The 25,317-nt window shown below is 40.7% G+C and overlaps 1 protein-coding gene across 21 annotated transcripts in view; it reads right to left on the bottom strand.

The window, feature by feature from the left end:
* LOC121927857 overlaps window positions 1-25,317 on the bottom strand; it is a 171,525-nt gene that overhangs the window by 125,646 nt on the left and 20,562 nt on the right. Inside the window, exon 2 of one of the 21 annotated variants that reach the window (XR_006103370.1) lies at window positions 21,195-21,703. The exons of the other annotated variants lie outside the window; for them this stretch is intronic. The gene's annotated coding sequence lies outside the window, so the exon portion shown is untranslated. Of the gene's footprint in view, window positions 1-21,194; window positions 21,704-25,317 lie in introns of those variants that run through there. 21 annotated transcript variants of the gene reach the window in all.

Raw genomic sequence — 25,317 nt, 5'->3', positions numbered from 1 at the left:
TGGTAGCTTGTGCCTTCAGATTGTTTCTGATTTAGGATGATCCTAAGGCAAATCTATCATGGGGTTTCCTGGGCAAAACATTCAGAGATGGTTTGCCATTGCCTTTCTCTGAGGTGGAACTTGCCCAAGGTCACTCCGTGGGTTTGATAGCTGAGCAAGGACTTGAACCCTGGTCTCCAAAGTTGTAGTCCAACACTCAAACCACTACAGTATGCTGTCTGTCTGTACTGATATTAGTTAAATGCGATGATGGCTGATTCTGCCATGTGATGTGTGTGATGATGGATGATTCTGCTTTGTTGGTGTTGTTCAACAACTTAAGAGAAGTCATTTATCCTTCCTTCCAGCTCTGTAAACTGCTCACTTGTGCCAAGGCTGGCCCAAGACATTTTGCTGTCACAGGCAAAGAACAAAATGATGTCTGCTCCCTTTCCAAATAGGTCAATAGGCAACTTGACTGCTAGTTGAATGCTTCTTCAACTCCAGCCATGGGGCTACATGCTCCACCGTATGTGGAGGCAGCAGCTGGCTTAGGGGACACAAGGCAGCTGTGGCACACTGGCCTCTCCTCCTGTCTTGCTGCAGCCTCTCAACATCTGCTACCTGAGGCAATGGCCTCACTCTGGCTCATGATAAGACCTGGCCTTGCTTGCGACTAACTCAGTTGGCTAATTTCAGTTCAGTTGGCTAAAACCCAATTAAACAAATGTTTTGATTGCAACTGTACCAGATAAAGCCTTCAAGTCCTCTTTCCTCCCAACCTCCTTTTAAATATGTATGTGCATGCGCTGTCAAGTTGCCTGTTGACTTACGGCTAGGTGAGAATTAAGAGAAATGTTGAGGATGGGAAGAAAGTTTAAAATAACAACCTTTTGACTTATTTTGTTTGTGTGTTCTTCCATTTGAGGGGCTTTTTTATAACTCCTTTTCATTTTTTTTATAACTGAGTACCTACTGTATCTCTCAGCCCTCTAAATGAACAAACAAATAAATAAAATAAATGAAAATAACAAGTAATGGTTGCTGAGGCCCCTTGTAGTGTTTTTTTCTAGACAGCCACACATTGCCACCTGTTGCTATGGAGAAATCTCTTTTATCATAAACACTGGATAAACAGCTGCTGCCGAGAGCCCCTTTCTTCCTTCTCTGGGTTTATTTGGAGAAAGTCAATAAGGAAAAATAAACATTCCATGTTCTTGTGTCTATAGATCCTTGAAATTCGGATCCTGATGCAGCACTTAAGGCTTACAGAGTGCCTCAGTTCTGGATAGTTCCCCAATGCCAGACTTTTAGCCAAACCACCACATACTTATTTAATTGGTTCCCAGAAAAACAAGAGAAGGAAAAAACAACAACATAATTATAATGTACGACATCTCCCATCTTCCCTCCTCACACAACGTCACACAAAATAATAACATATTGTAGGAGGGGACAGGGGGGAGAGTAGGGAACACTTTAGAATCCTGTCTCACAAATGGAGGCTGGGTAGCCTATAGACAAATCTCTGGAAACTTCTGATGTTATTATTTTATTTTTCCAGAAGTATTTGCAGCAAAACACTGCCTCGGGGAATGCATCTGTTTAGTGTTTCATTCAACCAGCCGCCTTTTCTTCCAGGGTTCTCCCTTCCTTCCCTCTCATCACTCAATGTTCTGTAGCAACTGAGGATGTCCAGGCATTGGGCTGTTCTGTAGTCCTGCTCTGGGTTCTTTTCCCTTAAAAATTTACTGTACTTCTGCAAACCTTGAGACTTCCTTAAGCCTGCTGATGTCTCCTTCTTGTACATTTGTTGATGTGGTTGTGTCCCTTCAGGTTGTTTCTGACATATGGCAACCCTAAGGAGATCCTATCATGGTTTTTTCTTGGCAAGATTTGTTCAGAAGAGGTTTGCCATTGCCTTCCCTTAAGGCTGAGAGCGTGTCACTTGGATTTCATGGCTGAGCTAGGAACTGCACCCTGATCATCAGAGTCATAGTCCAACACTCAATCCACTAGGTTGTGCCACTTTGGCTACATAAACATAGATGTTCTCCATATGAACATCAGAAAAAGGGTGGACAAGTGGGATCCTAAAACAAAATATTGTATCCCTGAACACCCTGCTCTAACTAGGGGGGAAAGCTAGGATTATTACAGTGGGCCCTTGTTATCTGCTGGGGTTTGGTTCCAGGACCGTGGATAACAAAATCCGTGGATGCTCAAGTCCTACCTGGCATCGCAAGAAGAAGAGGCAATATCTGATGGACTTAATTCTCTCTCTCACTGCCATCTTCTTTTCCTTTTGTGTCATATCTTAATTAGGCTAGGGAATGGTTTGTTGTTGTTTTATTTGTAAAGAGCCACATAAAGTGATGGTGATGTATAAATTGTGGATGATAATGATGATACTGTCCTCAGCTTGCTTTATTTGCTGAAAAGTGAATATGAAGTGCAAAAGTAATTTATACTCAATTAATTTAGAGTGAGGGATAGGCGAGGAAGGTGGCAGAATCTTGCTCTTCCCTGTAGGCTCAGGCAAAATTCCTGTAGCTTTTCCTAACTTGACTGTCCTTCTTCTTTTATAATATTTGCCATCTTGACCACACTCTGATGTGTCCCAGTTTTCATTTGTGAAATAGAGGACAACTTGGGACCAGGACATCTGAAAGACCACCTCTTCCCATATGAGCCTGCCAGAAAATTGAAATCTTCAGAGGAGGCCCTGTTGCATGTCCCTATACCATGTGAGGTTAGGCTGGTGGGTACCCATAAAAGGACTTTCTCTGTAGCAGCAGCTTAACTGTAGAACTTCTTAGCCAAGGAAGTTGGGCTAGCCCCATCTCATTTAACCTTCCAGTGGGCAGATAGAACAGTGCTCTTCCACAGGGCATGTACTGTTTGAAATTGCTGTTTTAATTGTTTTAAAACTGGATCCTAGGATTGTTTTTAGAATGCTTTTGGGAGTTTTTTTTTAAAGAGTATTTAATGTGTGTTTTAACTGTTTTATTTTTGCATTGTTTTAATTGGTTTTTATTTGTTCAACGCTTTGTGGTCTGGGAAGCAATACAGAAATACAATAAATAAATAAATATGTTGCAGAACAAAGGTTCTTTAAAAGCGTTAGTTTGGGAAACAGATTTAAAGGAAGAACATAATGGTACAATATGGTATGCTCTAGGGAATCCCAGGTATTACTTGCAGCAAGGGAGGATGAGCAGAATTGTGAAAAAAACAATGAAGACTCTTGGGAAAACTGAGTTGGGCCAGGATGTGGAGAATTTCATGGGAAGATCAAGAAGCAGACATGGTTAGAATTTAAGGAGGGACATCATGAAAGGTGAAGGATTTTGGTGGCAGAGGCCTTAGATCTAAGTGGGACAACTTCAGGAAAAAGAGTTTCATTTGTCAAAATGGGAAACAAATACATAATAAACTTAAGTGGATAGAAAGAGAGGGAGGAGACTGTCACAATGCTGCACAGGGAGAGAAGTGAGATGACATTATTTTGTGGGAATTTGTTGAGGCATGTTGAAAACTTAACTTTGCTGTGGGATACACCTGACTGGCTTGCCAAGGGCTGGTGGCAGCACACTGGGGATCTCCTTTTGGTTGTCCCCCCCCCACCAGGTGAAAGCAAACTATGACAGAGATGGGGCTGGGATACAAAGTCAATTCCTGAGCCTATATGTGAAAAGCCTGAGTTTCTGGAGAGGTTTTAATTGCAGGGTTTGATCCTTCCTCTCACAAAAATCCAATGCCAGCTGTGGAATTCAGGAGTACATCTGGCTTCAGATCTCTTTCTGAAAACCACTTGTTTTGCTTGTTCCCACATTACAGTGATGGTTTTCATATGCTGCTTGACATGGTGTGGTATCTTAGGACTCACATACATGCATTCAAAGAACAGATGTTGAATTTGATTCATTTGTGATTCAAACATCTTTCCACTCTGATATATGTTAATGACTCAGTGGAAAGGAAACACTGATTCTGAAACGTATGAACAGTTAGAAACCATAGTACAGTATGAATTTTTAGTGATGCTTGCTTCATGTTACCTGTTGTGGAATATGAAATGTGCTGGAGAATGGACAGTTCTTTCTGACTGGAACAATTATTGAAAAGCCTTCTGCAAGTGACCACATCTTTGGTAAGAGCCAGACAGAGAAAGAGGGAATAAAGGAAAGACAGAAGAAAAGGAAGTAGTACAACAAAAGAATGTAAAAGAAGTGGCCTTGTTCATCTCTGGCTTCAGCTCCACCGACCACTGGAGTGTAGTTGGTCAGATTATCCCACCCACCTCCAAATGCAAACTTGGATGGAGAAAGATTCCCTACCTCCATCTTCAGGCCCTTCTGAGGTTGCCTAGTGGCATAAGGTATGCATACTTATGCAAAGCAGGAGATACATGTAACCATCACCAATCTATTTTACAGTGTGGTCCCGAATGCAAGAAGAAAGCTTTTTGCTGTCATCTGTCCTTCTGAGGAGTTTGTATCAGTTTGTTCAGGGTTGTATCTAAGATATCACATAAGATCCACATGGTTTGAGCCCAGGTTACCTACAGAATTGCTCAGAATCTCTTGTATAATCTGCCTCATACGCTTGAGTCCTCAGGGAAACATCTAATTCAGTCAGTTATAACTAGGCTGACTGTTATCCAGAGGGCATTTTCTTTGGCTGCCCTCAGACTGTGGAATGACCTGCTGGAAGAGATTCATCAGCTTATGATGCTCTCTGTGTTTAAATCAGCAGTAAAGACCAGTCTCTTCTATCAGGCCTATCCAGATTCATTTTGAATTATGGCTTTAAAAGTACTTATTGATGGATTTGAATATGTATTGGTTTTATACATTGTTTTAACTGATGTTTTGTGTTGTTTTTTGTGTTGTTGTTCTCTAACCTCAGTCCACAGGAAGAGCTGGGTAAGAAATCATCATCTTCCTCCTCCTCCTCCTCCTCCTCTTCCTCATCTCAGGTTGTTGTTAAGTAGAATAAAGCCATTGCCCACTGCCATTCTTGTAGCTATATAAAACATCTCACTCTAGTTCTCATCCCCAGCTTCCTTGAAGAGCCTTGTATTATCCATCTCTACTGGAGCACAAACATTAATATCACCATAGAGGAAACTTTAAATAAGTTGTCTTCCTGTCTTTGTTTCCTCTGTGGGAGAGGCATAGGTTCCTTAATAGAATCTTTTTCCTCCCACAGACTTTTCTCTGAGTTGTGGGAGAAAGTTACAGCAGACAGGATCCCCCACTGAGATGAGATGTATGGAACAGGAGCTTAGAATTAACATGCACAGACTATAATTACATCTTCAGGCTGGTGACACCTCTCTCCCCTTCCCTCTCTCACTTAAAAAAGAGTAAGAAAATTGATAGCTTATAGGGAGAAATGGGATGGGAAAAATGGGTTTATTTTTAGCATTTTCCCATTGGTGATGGTGATGGATACAGAATGTTGGGGAAAAGTTATATTTATTGTCTTCTCTTTCTATGTACCTGTTACTACTACATTAGCTCATGTCTGGAACTTGGTAAAGTTACTTCTTTGGGTTATAACATCCAGAATCCATCAGACATTGAAGCCAGAAGCCAGACTGGCTGAAGGATTCTGGAATTTGTAATCCAAGAAAGCAGCTTTTCCAAGCTCTGCCTATGCTCATTCTTGACATGTATGCAATTGGAATGGAACCATGCTTAGAAAAAGAAGAATGTTTGGCAGATAGAAGTGTGGACAATGTAGACATCATGACTGTGCATCTGTTTACCAGTGGTTTAGTGGCATGAGCTGATTGGTCTTAATTTTTGCTGGGTTATGGGAGAGGCTGAGCCCAAAGCCAAGGCCTCAGAATTCAGATCTGTATTTCTTTTCTCCCCCACTCACTCGTCCAGAGGCAGTGGGATCTGGGCCACTCTCCAGAATAATTTTCTTTGCAGTCACTGCTGTCCCTACTGCAGGCAAGGACATTAGTGCCGAGACGGGGGAAAAATTTGATTTTAATGCAAGCCCCAGTAATCAGCTATTTGTGATGGAATTTTCTCTGTCCTGGTCTCCGAGGGATGAGAAGCAAGCAGAGAGGGAAGCAGGGTCAGAAATTAGTATGCAGAAATATCTGATCAGCCAAAGTAATTTTCTTTAATAATCGTATTCATACTGGCTGCTCTTCGCTCACTAGAAGAATTAAGTATTTAATAGTAATATATTTCATCTGGCAGCAGTTCCGTTTCGTTAGGAGCTGTGATGCCTCGTTGGGGGGAGAGTTGGAGGGAGGGTGGGTAGGTGGGTGGCTGGATAGGTGGGGAAAGAAAGGCAGAAAGGAGGGGAGGTGCTGGAATGAGAAGAAACTCACTGGAGAACAAAGCTTTACTAATGTCACTTGATAACAGCACCCCTTCCAGCAATGCCTCTTTACAGTCAAAGACTCTGTTCTCCCTTCATATGTGCAAAGGTTCAGTATTACCCTTTACCTGGAATTTTATCTGCTTGGTTGGCATGCTATCTATGTTAGCAACCTAATCTCTTAACTTTTTGAGTGAACCTATGAATATTTTAATATTTAGAAAATGGGATCCCATGTGATAATTAAAATGTACACTGTTTTGACATCTGGCTGTGAAAACACACTTTCTGGATAGTGGGCAAGTGTATAATTTGCAGTTAATATTCCCCAAAGCATCAGATCCTATGAAATTGTCACATTCATTTGGTTCTCGGCTGCCACAGTGTCAGCCTTGGGTTCACCATACAGACCTGCATAATAGAATATCCAAGCCATATGCAGTGCGTCAAATGCTTGCTTCAGCCAATAGCTTAGGCCTGGCTAAAATGAAGCCAATTCAGGAGGACCAGTTTTTGTTATTAGTTTAACTCCCAACTAATAGTCATATTTCAACTTTAGGGTTTTTTTAATAGTATTTGTCAAAGACATTCAATTTAAATTAGGTTTTGTTTTTCATTTGTAATAGGTTTATACAGCGAATTGTTGGCTTTCATAAAAGAATGCACAAAAACAGGAGAGGAAACAAATGTTCTGACATCTCTCCCCATATTATATATCTTGGTGCAATGATACAGTAGGTAACAGGTTTGGTCAACTTAAAGTGCCATGAGCCAAAGTAATTCTCATGGGTGGACATTTGGTTCACATTTTGCACTGCATTATGGATGTTGCATTAGAGCTTGATAAATACAAAGTAATTCCCTCATATGATCAGAAAACAAACTGCCTAAGTGTCCTCTCATTTGTACCAAACCAATGGAAGCACTTCCTGGCTTAAAAAGCATCAAATACACAGTTTGGGATGATTTCTTAGAAAACTCAGTAACATTTTTAATTCTACATAAGAGAAGGCTTCTTACATTTGTTTAGGTATGTATCTTTTCATACTTTGAGCACCATTTTTATAATTTGACCTGGCTGTGAGGAGAGGTAAAAAGCAAGCCTAACCACTAATTGTTTGTTTGTTGTTTATTATTTTCCTTCTCATTCCTAAACTAAGGATGGATGTGATCGATGAGATAACAGCAAGTTGGCATCCTAGTTCTAAATCTGCAGTTGCCAATTGCATTTCAGACCAATGGCCATACTAACTAGGGGCTTCTGGAAGCTGTAATCCCCAAAAATACATTTTCAAGCTTTCACCACAGTGGTAGAGTCTGACTTTTCCATTTAGGGATGGGGAAGACTCTGAAGCACCAATGCTTGTTCATGAAGCATCAGTGGGAAGACTTTAGGCTTATGCAACCTCCTTTGTCCTTCACTAGAAAAAAAAATGGGTGATTAGAGTAGGGGCAGATTTTTCCCCCATGGGCTGCACAGCTGTATTTCTGGCAGAAAATGTGACCAGAAATGACTGGGAAGAGAAAATTGAAGCAAGGCATCCCTAGTTTTCCCTTCTTTTATTTTTGACAGCTTTTCATCTTGCTTTTTAAAAACATTTTGGAAGCATGAGGGGAGTTGTGGGTTAACAAATGATAAACTGCAGAATTTGGAGATTTTTTTGTGGAATTTTGGTTTGTTTCAGAGTGACTTTCTTCCTGCTTTTTAAAAATTTCTTTTGGAGAATTTGCAGGTTTGGGGGTCGTGGCTGTGGGGCTTGAAGACTCCACCCCCCCAAGGAGGAATATGGTTGCATCTGCACTGCAGAAATAATCCAGTTTAACTGCCCCAATTTAACTGCCATGACTCAAGCTTTGGAATCCTGGGAACTGTCATTCATTGTAGCACCAGATCTCTCTGACAAAGAAGGCTAAATGTCTCACAGAACAACTACCAGAATTCTATAGCACTGAGCCATGGTGGTTAAAGTGATATCAAACTGGATTATTTCTGCAGAGCAGATGCAGCCCTATAAGGATAATAATGTACAGTATAAACCAGACTCATGTCATTGGAGTGTGACTGTGCACAAAACAACTCTGTGCAGTTTTACTCTTGAAAGCAAATCCTCGTCATATCAATGGAATTAACTCTCACAGCAGTGTGTTTAAGTAGTATGGCAGCCTCAGTCTAGAATGTATCATGGAGACTAATTTTTGTTCTGTAAGTAAAGCTGAGGCTTACTAGTAGTAGAGGAAGGACCCCCTCCCCAATCCTCCCCTTTGTTTTAGTAAATATGACTCAGTATTCATACCTATTTCAAAAAGTACTTTTTTCAGCAGTGCTAAATTCATCTTCAAGAATTTCTCAGCTTTTGTTCTTCAAATTGTATTCTTTACATTAAAAACTAGAATTCCTCATTTCCCCCAATGTTTACAATTAATACTTAGGGGTGGAGTATTAATCCCTATCAGCATAGAATAAGAGCTGGTAAATATTTTTGATTAATTTTTCTATAATAAAAGAATGTAATGTGGTGTATATGTCCCAAAGGAAGTCCTTTATAATATATATATATATGACAGGATGTAAAATTTGTAAATGCAATTAACATATCATTTTTTGTTATGTAACTAACAGCCACAGCAGAGAAAAGACACAAGCAATGTCAGGACCATGAGACTGTAGAGTGGAAGTCTTTCTCTCCCCAAAAATTGCCACTCAAAAGCTGCTATTTGCATTTCAGTGAAAACTCAGTTGGTACAAGGGAAAGCTTCCCTTGAAATGCAAACACCAATTTGGGAGTATGTTTTCTCAGCAACAACAAATACTTGTGAACTATCCCTATTGTAATGTAACAGGGATCTTGAGGAAGAGATTGAAACGCATTAGCTTCACAAAAGACCTGCACCTACTGGAGATGTAAACTGCTAGAATTGCTTTGTTGATGTGGATAAAATAATATAATAATAATAATAATAAAATTTTATTTATATGCCGCCCTTCCTACGATCAGGGCGGCTCACATCAAGTTAAAAACAATCAACAATAAAGAACACTAAAAACACAGTTAAAACCAGGCAACAATAAAGAGCCCCATAGCCCAGCCTCTCGGCCACGAAAGAGGAGGGAGGCCCACAGGATATTTATTCGGGGAATGCCTGCTGGAATAGGAAGGTTTTGAGATCCTTCCTAAATTGGGCCAGGGTGGTGGACGAGCGGAGCTCGGTGGGCAGTGCATTCCAAAGGGCTGGGGCAGCTATGGAAAACGTCTTCCGAGTCGTGGAGACTAACCTGGCCCCAGGCACCTTCAGTAGCTGCTGCCCAGAAAACATAGTAGCCTGCATTTTTGGACTCTTCTTGGGGTGAGGCTTTGGGGACTGACATGATGCACACCAGTACTTCAAAATTTACCACTATATCGCCGTCTTTGGGGCAGGAAACTGTCCTTTTATACTTTGCAAAGTGCCATGTTCATTAATAATGTGGTAATAGAGTATTGGACTGTGGCTCTGGAGATCAGGGTTTGATTCCCTGCTTGGCCTTGAAACCTAGTGTGTGACCTTGGGCAAGTCACATGCTCTCAGCCTCAGGGGAAGGCAATGGCAAATCTCCTCTGGATATGGGATGAGGTTGCACTAGAGAGTGTTCTAGCTGTTCTTATATATATTGTAGAAAAGGAACAGAATCCGCACACAGTGTAAGACTTCTCCTTCTTTTCAGGGTGCTTAAAGGCAGTCATAGTATGTCTTGGGGAATCTCCATAGCTGAGTGGCTATGAGAATGGAACGACTCTAGAAGCCCCCTAGGTACTCCTGTGCACTAGGTATGGCAGTGCTGGGCACAATGGAGATTATCACACAGGGACGAGATAGAGACAGGATCACTCCCCCGTCGTTATTCCATCCATGACCTGAGTGAAAATGATAGCACAAATAACTTTGACATGAAAGTGGACTGAAAAGCGCTTTCAGTCATCATGGTAATAGCAGGTTCTTCCGTTAATGCAAAAGACTGCACATGACAAGAGAAAGCTCTTTTCAGTCCGCTTTCATGTGAAAGTGATTTGTGCAAACACTTTTACTTGCACTTTCTGAGCAGCTGAAAGATGGGGTTCAGCTCACTTGCGAGTGAAATTGATTCATGCAATCACTTCCACTGGTGCTTCCCTACCAGGTCAATGCCAGGTCATGTGTGAAAGTCCTTCCTGTGATCAGGCAGGAAGGACAAGACAGGGATGGGATAATAATGCCCCGGCCCACATGTGATAATCTCCAGTGTCCTGCATTTTCTCCTGTAATATTATTTCAAACCAAATGTCATGAAACCTTTGTACAAAGGCCACAGCTTTAAGACTACAAATCCCATGATATAGTTTCTCATCCATAAAAATGACCAAGGCTGATTCTAGATGGATATTTCTAAAACTAATAACCATCAGTCATATCAGCCCACCTGTTCTCTGAGAGCTATAGAGAAAGATTCCTTAGTTGTTCTTTTGCCAGCACTGTGGCAATCAAGGGAAGGGCTTTTTTCTATTGTAGTGCCTGTCTTTAAAATACCTCCTCCCTTGCATTAATGCAGTATTGCATTAACACCTGCTAAAAACTTATTGATGTGTCTAAGTATTTGCCAGATTTAATACTGAGTAGACTAAGGCCTTATGGCTTTACTGTATATTTCTGAATAGTGTTTTAATTGTTTGGGGATGTGGCATAATGAAGGATAGTCTACAAATATTTTCAACACTATTGGAGACTTAGTACTTTCTGTCAGTGCCTTCACTAGGGTTGGCATCACCTGTTGTAGTACCTTTCTCCTCCCCCCCCCCCAACAACCTGCCATACCACACCTTACAGAATCACCAGTAATCTTTTTTGTATTATGTTATTCATAAGTCGTAATTCCCATATATCATTGAATGTAATGGCAATAATTGTGACATAAACAATTAGCAAAATTAAAATTATATCTTTCAATTTAAATATTATATGCACAGCATAAATGTATGTACATGTAGATTGTTTCATGTGGTTAAATTGAAAATTTGGTAAGATGTGATGTTTTTAAATAAAATTCTAAAATAATAACTGTTTAAAATGTTAATTTTAAATTTTTTTTAAAAAATTAAATTGATTTTTAATAAAAGAAACCGTGGGACTCTCCTTTCTCTTCCAGCGGAGCCTTGCCCTACTCACACCATCTCTTAAGTGTTTTAAAGGGATGCAGGTGAACGTCACAGCCAATTTCTGCCAAAAAGCAGATGTTTGGGGAGCATTGGTGTCACCCCCCCCACCACCTTAGGGTATCACATGGTGTGGCCTGCATTCCCAGTATCCCCTATTGACACCCATGCTTTCTGTATTGTCATCCTGTTTTCTGTCCACACTGGTGGGTGTGCTATGGGTGGCAAAGGACTAGTTCACCTGAGTTTAGGCAAGAGATTTTTAATGCCTTTTAATGATTTTTAAGTGGGGGTGGGGGGGGAATCTTAATTATTTATAAGATACTAAACTCTTACATTTGTTTTGGACTGAAAGTGGAGCTTGGTCTACATTTGATAGGACCGGAGATTGGAAATATGGAGGGGAAACAAATTCGTAAAATAGTGTTATCCAGAAATATGTTTTGTTTCTTTTTTAAAGTTAGGATCCTACTGCTAGTGTTATAACACCCAGCAGGCATATAGATACTGGAGATATAGATACTGGATATAGATACTGGTGGGGCAATGCCTTCAAAGTGAATTTTTTCTTCAACCATTCAATTCAAAAATTCAACCAATGAATTTTTTCTTCAACCCCAAATTTCTAGTATGTTGCACAGAGTGAAACACTGAAAACTGTTCACACTTAGAATTCCAACACGTGCTGTGTTTGCATTTCCTTGATAATAGTTGCCTGTCCTTTTCTTTGGATGCCTAAACACTCTTTCTAAATGCTCAACTGAAGTTTTAAGTTTGGAATCTGAGGACTGAAATAAAATTTCATTGGAGAAGCAGAATTCTTTTTCGGGGGGGGGGGGGGAAAGCCCCCATTTTTTTCCCCCCACCATTGTAGCTGCACCCCCTGTTTTTGTTTAAGCAAAACATTGCTAGCGTTTCAATTTTTGAAAAAGTTACAACTGGAAGTGTTTAACAAATTAATGGGATTATAACAAGGTGCCTGCCACTTATGATGACATAAAAATACATTCAGGTGTGATAGGCTCCTATGTCAGTTGTGTCAATTCTTATATCAAAACCATGCCTTCTAAAAAAAATGAAAGAGTAGCACTCAAGACATCTAAACCTATAGATATTCCTCCATCCATCTCATAAAAACTAGTCTTTCTAAAGAAAAAAGATGGAAAAAACACTGTGGATGTCTGGTGAAATAATGGTTCCTAAGTAACCATTCCTTTAATGGTTACTTAGAAGAGGGAATTTCAGCAGGTGTTGCTTGTCATGGAAGGAGCACCTGCTGAAATATCCTTTTCTACACAACCATTAAAGAGACAAGAGCCCTATCCCTTATTTCCCCTGTCAACCCTAAAAAACCATGGGAGAAAAACATGAGAAGGTTACAAACTAAAGTCTACATTAGGACTTCAAATGTAATTTTAAAAGTAATTAGTTACAGTTCTGATCTAAGGTCCAGAAAATAGCTAGCTGCCAATATAGTTGCAGTTTTTTTTAAAAATAACTTGATCTTCAAATTTCTCAAAAGCTAACTGAAATTGTTTCTTAAAAAAACCTCCACATATTCAGTGCATAAGCATGAGGCATGGGAGGAGTCAGTACTTGAATCATGTAGTATTCCTCCATCATCGTTTTGTGAGGCTGCACTGTATAACTGTTGACTTTTAAAAGCAACAGGCATATTGCAACAGGAATTAAATCATCCTGCATTGTTATAGTGATAATACATCCTAGTAGCACTCTAGTTAAAACATGAGTGACTGAGGCATGGCAATTCTACATCAAGTGTATACAAAATTGTTACCTATGCAGTTTTTAGTATCTAAACCCCCTGTGCAAGTGCAAATTCCTTCAGAGCCAAGATGATACTAAAATGTAGAAAAGCCATAAAGAAATCTTAGTTCTGATAGATTTGTCATAATTTTTCATATGATTGCCAAGTATGCCTTTCTACATGCCATTAATACTCATGTTTGATGAATGGATGGCCTAACATTCATTTACACAGAAGAAACAAGAAAGATGGTGAAAAGATGGTTGCTTTACTAGAAGATGGTTAGACTATACAGTAGTAGATAGCGGACAAGTAGTTTTCACTTGTCCATTAAGTGGTCTGAGGGTTCCTGTTTTAAAAATTTTGAAATTTGATTCTAAATAGCCCTGTGAAGGAGGCCTTAAGTATACATAGGCCAAAACAAATTGGGTTTTTCTACTAATAAAACAACCATCTTTTGAGCATCATGACATGTATCCCTTCTTTCTTCTGTGGATTCCATTAGATGTTTCACAGTTTCTGCTACTTTTTTATTGTATGAGCTTGATTTCAACGGTTTATGACATATCGAACATAGCAAACGGAACAATCTTTCAGCTACATCTGCCAAAACATTTTATGAAAAGCATGGATTACAGGATCAAACATTATGCTGCTAAACACTCATCAGTCGCTTTTAAAATGTGGCTGATTTTCCCTACTTCAAAAATGTCTTCTAAAATCATATCTTAATTTAAAACCTCTATTTTCTAAAAGCAACCACTTCATTACTCATTTACAGTGGTTTGGAATTGTCAAACCTTTTATGAACTTCAGTCCTTCATCATTGCACTGTGAAATTCATTTTTTGAAAAACAAAATCATAAGCAACAGATAATGCATTGCACCTCATTGGATCTTATTATTCTCAGTATCCCGACTGTGATAAATTGCAGGTTTCGAGCACAAGACACTCACATTTCAAACCTCCTATGGGTGATGTTGGTGATGTTTTTCCGTATGGTACTTTTCAGGTGATGTTGATCTTGACTTTGTTGTTATGTTCCTTCAAATCCTTTATGATTTATCATGACCCTAAGGCAAACCTAACATGGGGGTTTCCTGGCAAGATTTGTTCAGAGGGGGTATGCCATTGATTTGTTCAGGCTGAGAGAGTGTGACTTGCCAAAGCCACCCAGTAGGTTTCCATAGCTAAGTGAGGATTTGAGCCCTGGTCTCCCAGAGGGCAACACTCAAACCACTACACCAGACTGGCTCTCTTGACTACTTCATATTATTTCCTTATGGCACAGTTATACATTCCATAAAATGGGATACAGTTACACACTGATAAACTCTTGTTAACTGGTTTATGAACTCTAAGCCTTTTGTCCTATACTGGGAGAAAGGCAGGATATTAATTAACTAAATCAATCAATAAAAATAAAGGGGTGGGAGATCTATTTTGCTTTTGCTCAAAAGTGATGGTGGTAGGGTGTTTTTCTAATCCTCTGATGGGACACACACATACAGATCTAAAACTCCCAGAAAGCTTTTCTGAAATAAAACCAGGTTAGTTGTCTATCAGAGACTTCCTTTCCCTTTCTGGCAAGCCAGGGTGCCATCCCACCTGCTTCCATCTCTTTCCCGTCCCTTTACTCCCCAAAGTGCTGCTGCTGCTGCATGCGTGTTTGTGAGCTCACAGGGAACGGCAGGACACGGGCCTTTCTCTCATCTCTAATGAAACCCTTTAATCATATTCAAATAGGTTACTGTTCAGGGGGAAAATAGAAATATGGATTTGATAGCAATAAATTTCCCTGGCTGGCTAAGCCCAGTTCTTAATTGTCCTGTCCCAGGGCTCGCACATTTCATTGTTCGTTAGGTGCTTAAGTCCCTGCTCTCATTTTGTGGCGGTGACATTACCGCTGATGGCTCTAATACTCTCATAATTTGAAAGGGGATTTGCATGATAGAACGCAGAGTATTAAAAGAAAAAGAAAAAAGGAGAGTTAAAAAAAGGAGGGGGTGCAGAGCAAAAGCGGGGAGGGGGGTAGAACTGGAGGACCAGATCCAGCTTTCACTTAAAAAAAAAAGTCACTTTCTTCAAAGTCAAATCATTGTTTTCATTAAAGGTGGGGGGAGAGGTTTCTTTAGAATGAGCCTGTCCGGCCGCTGGTATTATCCTTATTGTGGCTAATGGTTATTAATTATTATTATCCTCTTGCACAGTGCACTGCGGACGTGATGTCCTTAATGTCCTTGGACAAAGGAGAAGAAAGGGTGTTGGGATGGGGGTGGAAAGGGAAGAAAGAGCTTTTTGCTGGCAGTCAATTGGATGGCGATAGTATATCTAGAAATACGTATTTTAATTTCCAAATCCACAGAAGATCTTATAGGTGTCAGTAAAATGATTGCGATCTCTTGGGTTGTTTTTGCTTTACATTGGATCCAAGGTGTTCCTTTTCCACCCCAGGTATTGTTCAATACTTAGATCATATGTATTTGTGAATGGATGGATGGATGTAGGATAATGGTAGGATGGGCTGGTTTCATGCAATGCAAAAGTAGTTTTGAGGTAGGCCATGACATATTGAAACCTCTGCCTCTGACAATGGCTGTCTGTTGTGACCCAAGTAAAAAAGCTTGTGTGTTCAGGCCCTGTATTATAGGGTCTATAATTAGGAACATACTTCTGCACTGGATTTAGGGTCCTTAATTTAGCAGTGGCCTGTGATGAGAGCACTCTGAATATAGGAATATTTTAGATTTGTGCTTGGATCCAAAATGATGACTCCCAGAAGGACCATAGTCTCCCATATCAGCCTGCAGACATTTTGAGCTCTCCAGAGTGTTTCTCTTAATCATATCATTCTGAGATGCATACTTGGTGTGATCAAAGAGAGGACCTTTTCACTGGCCACTTCCAGCCTGTGGAACTCTCTGCTAATGGAGGTCAGGTTGACTTTTTCTACATTGATCTTCAGTCAGCAGACAAAAAAGAGAGAGACTTTTTTTTATTTAGGGAGGCAACCTAGAGGGTCTTTGGCATTTAAGCAAAATTACTATTAAAGGAACTTTGTATTGGATGGGTGATGCCTATTTAAAATATATTTTAATCACTTAATTTTTGTTGTTGTTGAATTGTTTATTCATTTAATTATTAGCTGATTCCAGTTTTGCCAAATCAATAAGGAGAAAAATAGAAAATTGCTGTTAATGGAAGTAGAACAGAAAATTTGCTGTAATAATGTGGAAGGAAGAGATTTTAAACTGTGCCCTTTATATCTGGATATTAGCAGGTTCCTGTATTTATAAGGCAGTTGTGAGCTGCTGTATTCATATGAATACAAGACACATATACAAGAAATTGAAGATTCCTTTATTTTTAATGTAGAATCATGTAAGTGATTGCTGTTATGTCTGACATATTCCCAGAGAATTTCTAAAATTTTACATCTCCTTTGTGCTCTTGAATATCTGCATTTTTTCAATGTGATTAAACTGTATCTTTAAAAATTCAGGCAGCTCAATCCCCAACTATTTCAAATTAATATAGACCAGATTTAATCACTTGACCCCAGAAGATTTACACCATCCAGGTTTGGGTACAGTGCAACAAGTTCTGATGCCCAGCCTCTGTTCATTTAATAATCCATGCTTATGCATGGCTTCTGTGCAAGCTGTTTTGAAACAGATGCAGGCTGAAACTCAGTGGGTAATCATGGAATGCTTCAAATGTTCTCTCTATAAGCTAACGACTATTTCACATGTTATGTTGCAGTAAATGTTGCATCTGCCAGCTAGCATGCATACAAAAGGTAATCGTGGCCAACTGTGAGTCAGAAGGTCAGAACAACAGTTTTGCACCATACACAAATTTACAGTTATGCAAGCTTTCAATCAAAAATAAAAATGTAAGAACAAATACAGTGTCTGATGAAGCTTTAGTGAGTCTGCATTCCAAACACAATTGCTAAAGAAAAAAATTCAGCTGAACTTGGTGGGTTTTCTTAGGGAATTCTTTGCATGATTGGCCTATTGTACTGTATCACATATTCCTGATATCCCTCCTTAATCAGTAGTTGCCTAATTCACAAATGTTCTTTAACAAGGCTACGTGAACAAGTTATGTATAATGGACTACATTATACACAATTACATTTGTGTGCTACAGAATGCAGGCCAAACAGTTCTCTGTGACTGTGAATAAAAGAGACTTCAATGATTGGGATCATAAGTGAATTTAACAGAATTGTATGAATGTGGAAGACTGTGTGCCCTGCTGACTTGTAAATGGAGAAATACACAGTCCATGTACAAATTTCAAATTTCATTGCATATCTTCAGATTTCTATATTTATGCTACATGTGTGTTAGAATACTTAGGGTCAAACTATGAATAACATTAAATGTGTATTTGCATTTACTAGACAGTCTTAAAAATAAACAAATAGCACCAAATATAGGTGTGCATGTAATTAATAAATAGCAAAAAATGAAGGGGGTATTATTAGCAGGTTTGCCCCAGGTGTTGATGGGGAAATTTAATTTTTCCTCCTTGATGTCCATCTGAGGAAAGCCCCTCTTCTGAAGCTGGTATTTGCATTGGGAGGAAATCCCCCATCAGTCACACCCAAATATGGGCTGAATACAGATACTACTAATTTGGGATGGCTATCTCATATCCTCTTCCATAAACAGAGGGAAAATGCCAAACTTTGTCAGTGAAATAAGGAGATACAATTTTAATCCTGTCGTTCCTTGAATGCCAAGTGAAAGAGAAAAGGAAACTAGGAATCAAGAAATTGGAGAAGTGCAAACTAAAAAAGGGAAAAGGATACCTGAATATTTTTCAGACATTACTTTGTGAGTGACCCATGCATCCCCTCCAAAGAGCCATTTCTAAAGTGGTGCTCTAAAGTGTTACTTTCCTGATATTTTCTTCATATTGCTCCTATTGCTGTAGCATCAAGCCTGTTTGTTAAGTTTGTGTGAAAGTAATTTGACAGGAGTCTTTCATCTTTGTTGAAAAACTTTGATTCTCCTTCCCTCCCCCCCAAATGACCCTTCCCTTTGGGCTCAGTGAGAAAATGAGTTTAGATGGTGGGACTGGGGGCACCTTGAAATAGTCCATGCCCTCCAGGCAGGCTCGTAAACCCCAGAAACTGGAGCATACCTATAGTCCAGGGACACACAACTTTATGGATTCAGCTGCATAACTGATCCTCGGGCATTTTTTTCTGCCGATAGCAGCAGTTTCAAACGGCACCGTGTTCATTGCCAGACCCACCATGCAATGACTTGTTCCTACATTACGTCATCCTGCATAAAAGGGGATTATTCAGACCCCGGTTTCAGCTAAAACAATACTGTAAATTAGCTAAACGTGTGCTTTGTGTGCTTTCCATCTTATTCTCCCCCCTCCCCACACATTCCCTCTCATTCTCTCTCGCTCCCTCTCTCTTAAGGAACAACGGCTGTGTGATACAGATGGGAAGGGCAGGTTGAAATTAGACCCGCTCCAAGATGTTGGGGATTAAATCACTGAATCCGATTTTGTGAGGTTTAGAAAAACACCCATTTCCTTTTGAAAAAGAGTGCAGGCTTTGAAAACAAGACCCGCCACAGGAGACAACATTAGCTATGGGAAGATGGCCACATCTCCAGTGCTTTGGTTATCCCAGTTCACTTGCATCTTTCCATAAGGTAAAATATAGGCCTCTGCTTCATTCTCTCCAGAGCCTCCTGGATTTACCTGCCCTATTGTAGGAACTCAGTCCCTGTGGCTTTGTATTATCCCAAACCTCCAATATTTCCTGCATCTTAATACATCCCAGAACCCTTTCTGGCCCATCTGTTAGTTGTGCAATGTGTATATCATCAGTGCCAGCTAAAGGCCTTCTCTGCTCTCCATTATAAGATGCCTCTCCTTTGCAGAAGACCTAAATCCTTGGTTGCTTCGCCTCTCCCAAACCTCAACAAAGGTGTCCTCCAAGAATGTGCTAGAGACAGAGCGATCTTAAATATTTTCATTCATGCCAGTCACTTGGGAATGGGGGGGGGGGGGGGGAAAAAAAGGGGGGGGGGGGGGGGGCAGAGGGGGGGTTTAATAGGCTTCAGTGACAGCACAGTGTCCACATTGGGAGAAGATTAATGACAAAAATTAATCGCATGACCTTTCTTTCGAGGAGCTGGAGGTGAGGCGAGCCATTAAAGCCTCTTATGTTGTAATTAACGTTTGAGGGGAGAAAAGACTGGCTTCAGAATGGATGTGATCATTTAATTAGGGTTATGCGTCAGTGCCACAACAGGTTCAGAGAAGTCATAATTTAACTATAGCTTTAAATTACACAGTCAGAATGCGGATGGCAGGGTTTAATGGCAGGAGAGCCCTGCCATGGCAGAGTAGAGAAAACAATTAAATAAACACCTCAAACCAGGGAGTATGAGTGAGAGAGTATGCAAGACTGAGCAATGAGGAAGAGAATCTGGGCAGGGAGATCTGGAATGTGTCATCCTCTATTTTTACAGGGATTCCTACCATAAAGCAAGCCAAATTTCAATTGTATCCAGTGCAATTCATGTGAATAAACTCTCTATATAGTTTTGAAATTTTGTTGTAGGTGCAAACTGATGACAATTCCTTTGGAATACAGTCCATCCCCCACTAACATTGTGAGGGGATGGAAGTTGATAAATGCAATTGTGTTGTTATAGTGGCATGCATACAAACCATCCACATTTCACAGATGAAATCCAGGTCACATATGTGGCCAAGTAACATCAGAGTGTGGTCAAAATGGCAAATGTTCTTCCTCATTTATTTATGAAAAAGAACAAAAAGCTTACATAGACTCCAGTTGTTTGCTTTTGCTTTAGTCTACTGGGCTTCTCTCCTCTCTTACCACTGAGTTTATTTAGTTAATTTACTTTTGGATTTTAAAATTTCCACCTGCCAAATCAGAAGAGTTGGAGGGTATGTGTAAGCCTGTGAAGAATTGTGGTTTGAACCACCAGAGAAGACTTTTGATACCATATTGTAGCTATAAGCACAGGTATACTGAGGAAGTGTTCATTTTCATGTGAAACTTCCCATGGTTTAATATCAGTGAAGTCCTGCCTGAAAATTCCAATTTATTTGCAATCCAAATTATTTTGCACAAACATCAGGGCCTTTTCAGTTACTACTTCATACTTTGTGGGAGTTTGGGAGCTGTAGTCTAAAAAAGAATTTTTTTCTGGAGCTCTAGAGTTGTCTCAGTGTCTAATATAGTGTCAAGCTAGTCTGTCCTCTTAACCTTCTGGAAGAGGCTTGGCCCCAGTGGTGTTCCTGCACCGAGTGCCATCCAATATGGACGCAGGGCTTCTGGGGGCTTGGCTTCAGATGGGGCTTCCAGGGGCAGGGCTTCCAAAGGTGGCATGTACTCCTCTCCCTGTGTGGGCCTGTCCTTTTCCTCATGAGATGGTGGGGTGCACATGTGAGCACAGAATGGCACATGCGCATGACACAGAGTGGCAGACATGCACAGGGATGGAGAGGCACACACACTGGTGATGGAGTGCATGGGAGGGCAGAGTGTGGAGCCAGAGCACATGCAGGGCCTGGGGCAGCACACGTGTGGGGACAGGGAGCAGTGTTTGAGGGGCATGGAGCAGCATGTGCACAAAGGGACGGAGAGGCTCATGCATGGGTGATGGAGTGTGGGGGGCATGGATTGGTATGCGTGGGGGGGGGAGGAGGGGGGGGGGGGGGGGGCTGACCAGGTGCCAACCCCCTTCTGGGGTATCACCTGATGTAGGATGCACCCCCCCCTTCACATCCCCCAAGTGATGCTAATGCTTGGCCCTGAGTCTCCAATCATCTCCAGGTGGGAGAAAAGAGTGCAGATTCTTCAGTTTTGCTAGCCTCAGTTCAGGGCAAGAGGAAAGGGCAATGTCCAAATCTTCCCTTACAGTCATTGTGGAACCAGGGCACACCTTCCACTTTTCTCAGCATCCAACGTCTAGCTAGAAGCAAGTAGCCTAGATAAAATATTCCTCATCCCATATCCTAAGTAAATGGGAAATAATAATTCCCTCATTTCACTTTGATCTGGAACTAGCCTCTTAACTAAGATTTCTTTCTTAATTGCCAAAGATGAACATACCTTGTGTGTAAAAGGATCTTGTAGCAACTTGTAGCAACTTGAAAGAAACAAGTTGGTAGCATGAGCACTCTGTGTGTGTGTGTGTTGATGATATTCACACATATGGATCAAGTACAATGCCAATATCAGGTAGGTGATGCCTCTGGGCTGGGAACAGAGGTGTGCAATAACACCCGTTTTTAAAAAGTCTTCAAAAGTTTCAGCCTGCACTGAGGCTGGGTGAAAAGGCAGTGCGATAATCTCCTGAGTGTTCTGACTGGGCTGTTGCATTCCATGATGATCCAAATCAGATGAGCCAAAATGGGGCCTCTCGCCTTTTAAGAAAGAGATATGTAAGAGTTTTCAAGATGCATAGGAATCCTTTCATGGTTTACAATGGCTTAGGTACTAGCCACACTCCCCTCCTCCGTCTATACCTGCACTCTTATCCATAGTACTTTCTCCACTCTGCCCTCTATGATTCACTCCTGTTAGGGTCAGCTTTATGGGGCATGTGCCTGAGAATGGAGCCCTCATCAATCTCTGCTGGCAATTGGCCCATAAACCCTAACACTCTCTCAAGAAAAAGAAAAGAGGAAAAAATAGAAACGACTCCTTTCTTCCTGGAGGTCTCGAGGCCTTAAAACTTAATAGTCTCTCAAATTCTGCAGTGCAAGAGGAGACTTTTATGGACTTGACAAGGGATAATATTATTAAGGTGTGTTATTATCCTAATTCCAGTCTTTCACAAGTTTGGGGAATGGGGGCAGGGGGAGGAGAGAAAATAAAAACCCCTTTGCCTAAGAATTACATGTTTCTGCCTGGTGACTTGTCTTGGGTCCCAGAACAGTCTGATTGAGCTGGGCCCAGCCTATCCAAATGGCATTATCATGTCAGCATCACTGAATGATTTCCTCTCTTTCTAAAACAGATGTAAAGAGGCCTGGTGGGAGGTTCAGCCCCAGGCGTGTTTGAAGCGTGACGGGTTCAGATGAGAAGGTTGGGTAAATAGCCTGGTGACTAATGACCAACAATTTAAAGCTTGTGGTGGAGTCAATGGGGAGCAGATGGAGGGGGAGGGCAGGCGGGGTGTTGTCAGCTGCAGCAGGAGGAGCTAATACTAAATGGTGGCATCTTTGGGAATTATCATCCACGTGCTTCCCATTGATGTCATTCAATTGGAACAGTGAAAACCTTACTTTTAGCTCGGCTGTCTGTCCCTGTTCACTTTAATACACAGTACTGATTGATTTGAAAACGTGTTTCTAATTTATAAAAGTTTTCTAGAGAAGGTGAGAAACTATAGCTCAGGTTTAAAACTGATCCAGGTTTCAGCTTTAAATCTGCTTAGGAAACAGTCAACAGCAAAATATGGGTTTTGCCTACAGTAGCTGTTTCCAGACACTGGTGCCAATTTGAGGCATCTGCACTGTGTAAACCATCTGCGTTGTCTGACATGAAACTGCTGGCAAACGATGTAGGCTAAAAATGGCTCACTTTGAAGGATGATTCCCCATTTCGATCAGCCGGGCTATAAAAAGGCGTTTGGACCAAAGTTGCTTAAATTGGACAGTTTTCACTGGTATGTACTGCTTTGGCAGAGATCTCAATGTACCTCACCAAACTACAAATCCCAGGATCTCATAGGATTAGTTAAAGTGGTATTAAACTAAATATGTAATGTAGATACATTCTGTGGCTCTAATGACGACCTGTAAAAAAAGTGCTAACAATTCATGGGTTATTTCGGAGTAGATTGACTCTGCACTTAAAGTTTCACTTGTGTTTTCTGCTAGCAGAGTTCACAATATTTGACATGTTAATCTTTGATTCCTGTTATGATGCTGAGAGACTGAGATTTGCAGTAAGGGGATTCCTGAGCCCAAGGATTGCACGTGGATCTATTGCATCCCTCTACAGTACTCACATTTCAGTGCAACATTCAGTGCATAGGAGACAAACATTGTAATTACTTTGCTCTTTGTGTGTGACTCCCCCCTCCCACAAAAAAACATGGAGTCCTCTATTGCTTTTTTTAACTTCCTCATCTTTAACATTTGCTGTCCTCTTTTTGCTCCTTATGTCTGCCTCTCAAATCCAAGGAGCCTGCTGAGAAGAATTTTGGAGGTTGGCCACTGCACAATTTTCACCATGTGTGGGCAACACCAAACAAATAGACTGTAAATAAAGTCCGCACTCTCTCACACGCGCATTCACTCGGACACATATTTTCTCCATTACCTTGGCTAATACCATCTTTCTTCCATCTTGAGCTCAATGTTGTTGTTTTTTGTCTCTTTCAAACCCTCCCTCCCTTTTCCCTACCCCGCAATTTATTCCAGCTGTGAAAACCTTTTGCCATCTCCTCTGTCACACGGGCAGAGAGGTGAGTGGCAGGGAGAAAAGCCGCTGCAAGCCATGGTGGATAATCTATTCCACATGTGTGCCCTGGCAGGAGCCTCACCGCCAGCACTAGGCTGGAGGGAACGGCTCCTGCTGAAATCAGCTTGGCCATTAATGCATTTTGGCCCTGACGCTCTGCTTCTCATGTAAATATGCAGGGGCACTGGCAACATCACTTTTAGTGCTTTATTACAACGTTTACTGTTTTTGTAGGTGAAATTTAAACATTGGGGGGAAAGGAAGGAGACACAGAAAGGGAAGAAGGAAGAAAGAAGAGTGGAGGAAAGAAAATGAGAAGAACAACATTTTGTAGTTAAGTGATTGCAAGTAAAATGGGGATTGTGTCTTCCACTGAAGAGAGACATACACCTCCACAAAAAATTAAGTAGAGGTTCCGTTTTAAGAGGAAGAAAGACCATGATACTTTCAAAGATTGCATTAATAAAACTTTGTAAATCCCCTCTGAGGATTTTAAGAAGTACTTTCAGCACAAATCCTCGTGTGCAAAGCAGCTGTATGAGACAGCCTGTGGACAAATAGGTAAAGACATTTTCCATTGACAGCAAAGAAGTCAATAGGTGTGGAGGAAGCCATATGGTAGCGGCAGGGCCAGGAAAAACAATTCCTTCCATTTTACCAGGACATCTTGAAGACATTTTGCTGCTTTGAACAGAATAGCAAACTGTATTTCCCACCATCACCACCCAAGTTAAAGTACATACTATCCCAAACCAGCAAAGTTATTTTTGTATGTATATGTATATGCTCAACTTATATGCAGAAAATATTATACAAGAATAGGCTTAGATTAGGAGGAAGGAGGAGTAAAGATTGGAAGAAGGAATATAAAAACCTATGATATGCAGATGATACCAAAATACTAGCAGAAATTAAGAAAGGCATGGAACAACTACAGTGATCCCCCCCCCCCAAATGTATGTGAAAAAACATAGTACCTCAAGTCCTATTGATTCTAATGGCGGCACATTCCTGTGTGCGAAGCCACATGCGCGATGAGGGCACGTGCACCATATTGTCATCCCCGGGCTTGCCATCAGCATGAGTTCAAGTCTGCAGATGGCAAGCCTGCATATGGTGTGGGTGGACTGTACTAAGAAAAGTCAAAGAAGAAAATGCAAAGGCAGGTTTAATGTTAAATATTAAGATAAAATAATGACCATGGAGGATATTCACAAATTCAATATAGATATCCATATCTTGAATCAGCCATTGACCAGAATGGAAACTGCAGTCAAGAAATCAGGGGAAGACTAGAACTAGGAAGGGCAGCAATGAAAAAATTAAACAAGATCCTAAAGTGCAAAGATATACAACTGAACACTAAAATAAGGATTGTTCATGCCATCGTATTTACCATCCTTATGTATGGATGTAAGAACTGGATGGTGAAGAAAATGGATGGAAAGAAAATCAACTATTTGAGATGTGGTGTTGGAGAAGAGTTCGAGGATACTGTAGACTGCTAAAAAGACAAACAAACAAACAAATGGGTACAAGAACAAATAGGATCTCAACTTTCATTAGA

Source organism: Sceloporus undulatus, chromosome 4 (genome assembly GCF_019175285.1).
Source record: "Sceloporus undulatus isolate JIND9_A2432 ecotype Alabama chromosome 4, SceUnd_v1.1, whole genome shotgun sequence".
NCBI classification, from domain to species: domain Eukaryota; kingdom Metazoa; phylum Chordata; class Lepidosauria; order Squamata; family Phrynosomatidae; genus Sceloporus; species Sceloporus undulatus.
This window is presented reverse-complemented; position numbering and strand designations above follow the sequence as displayed.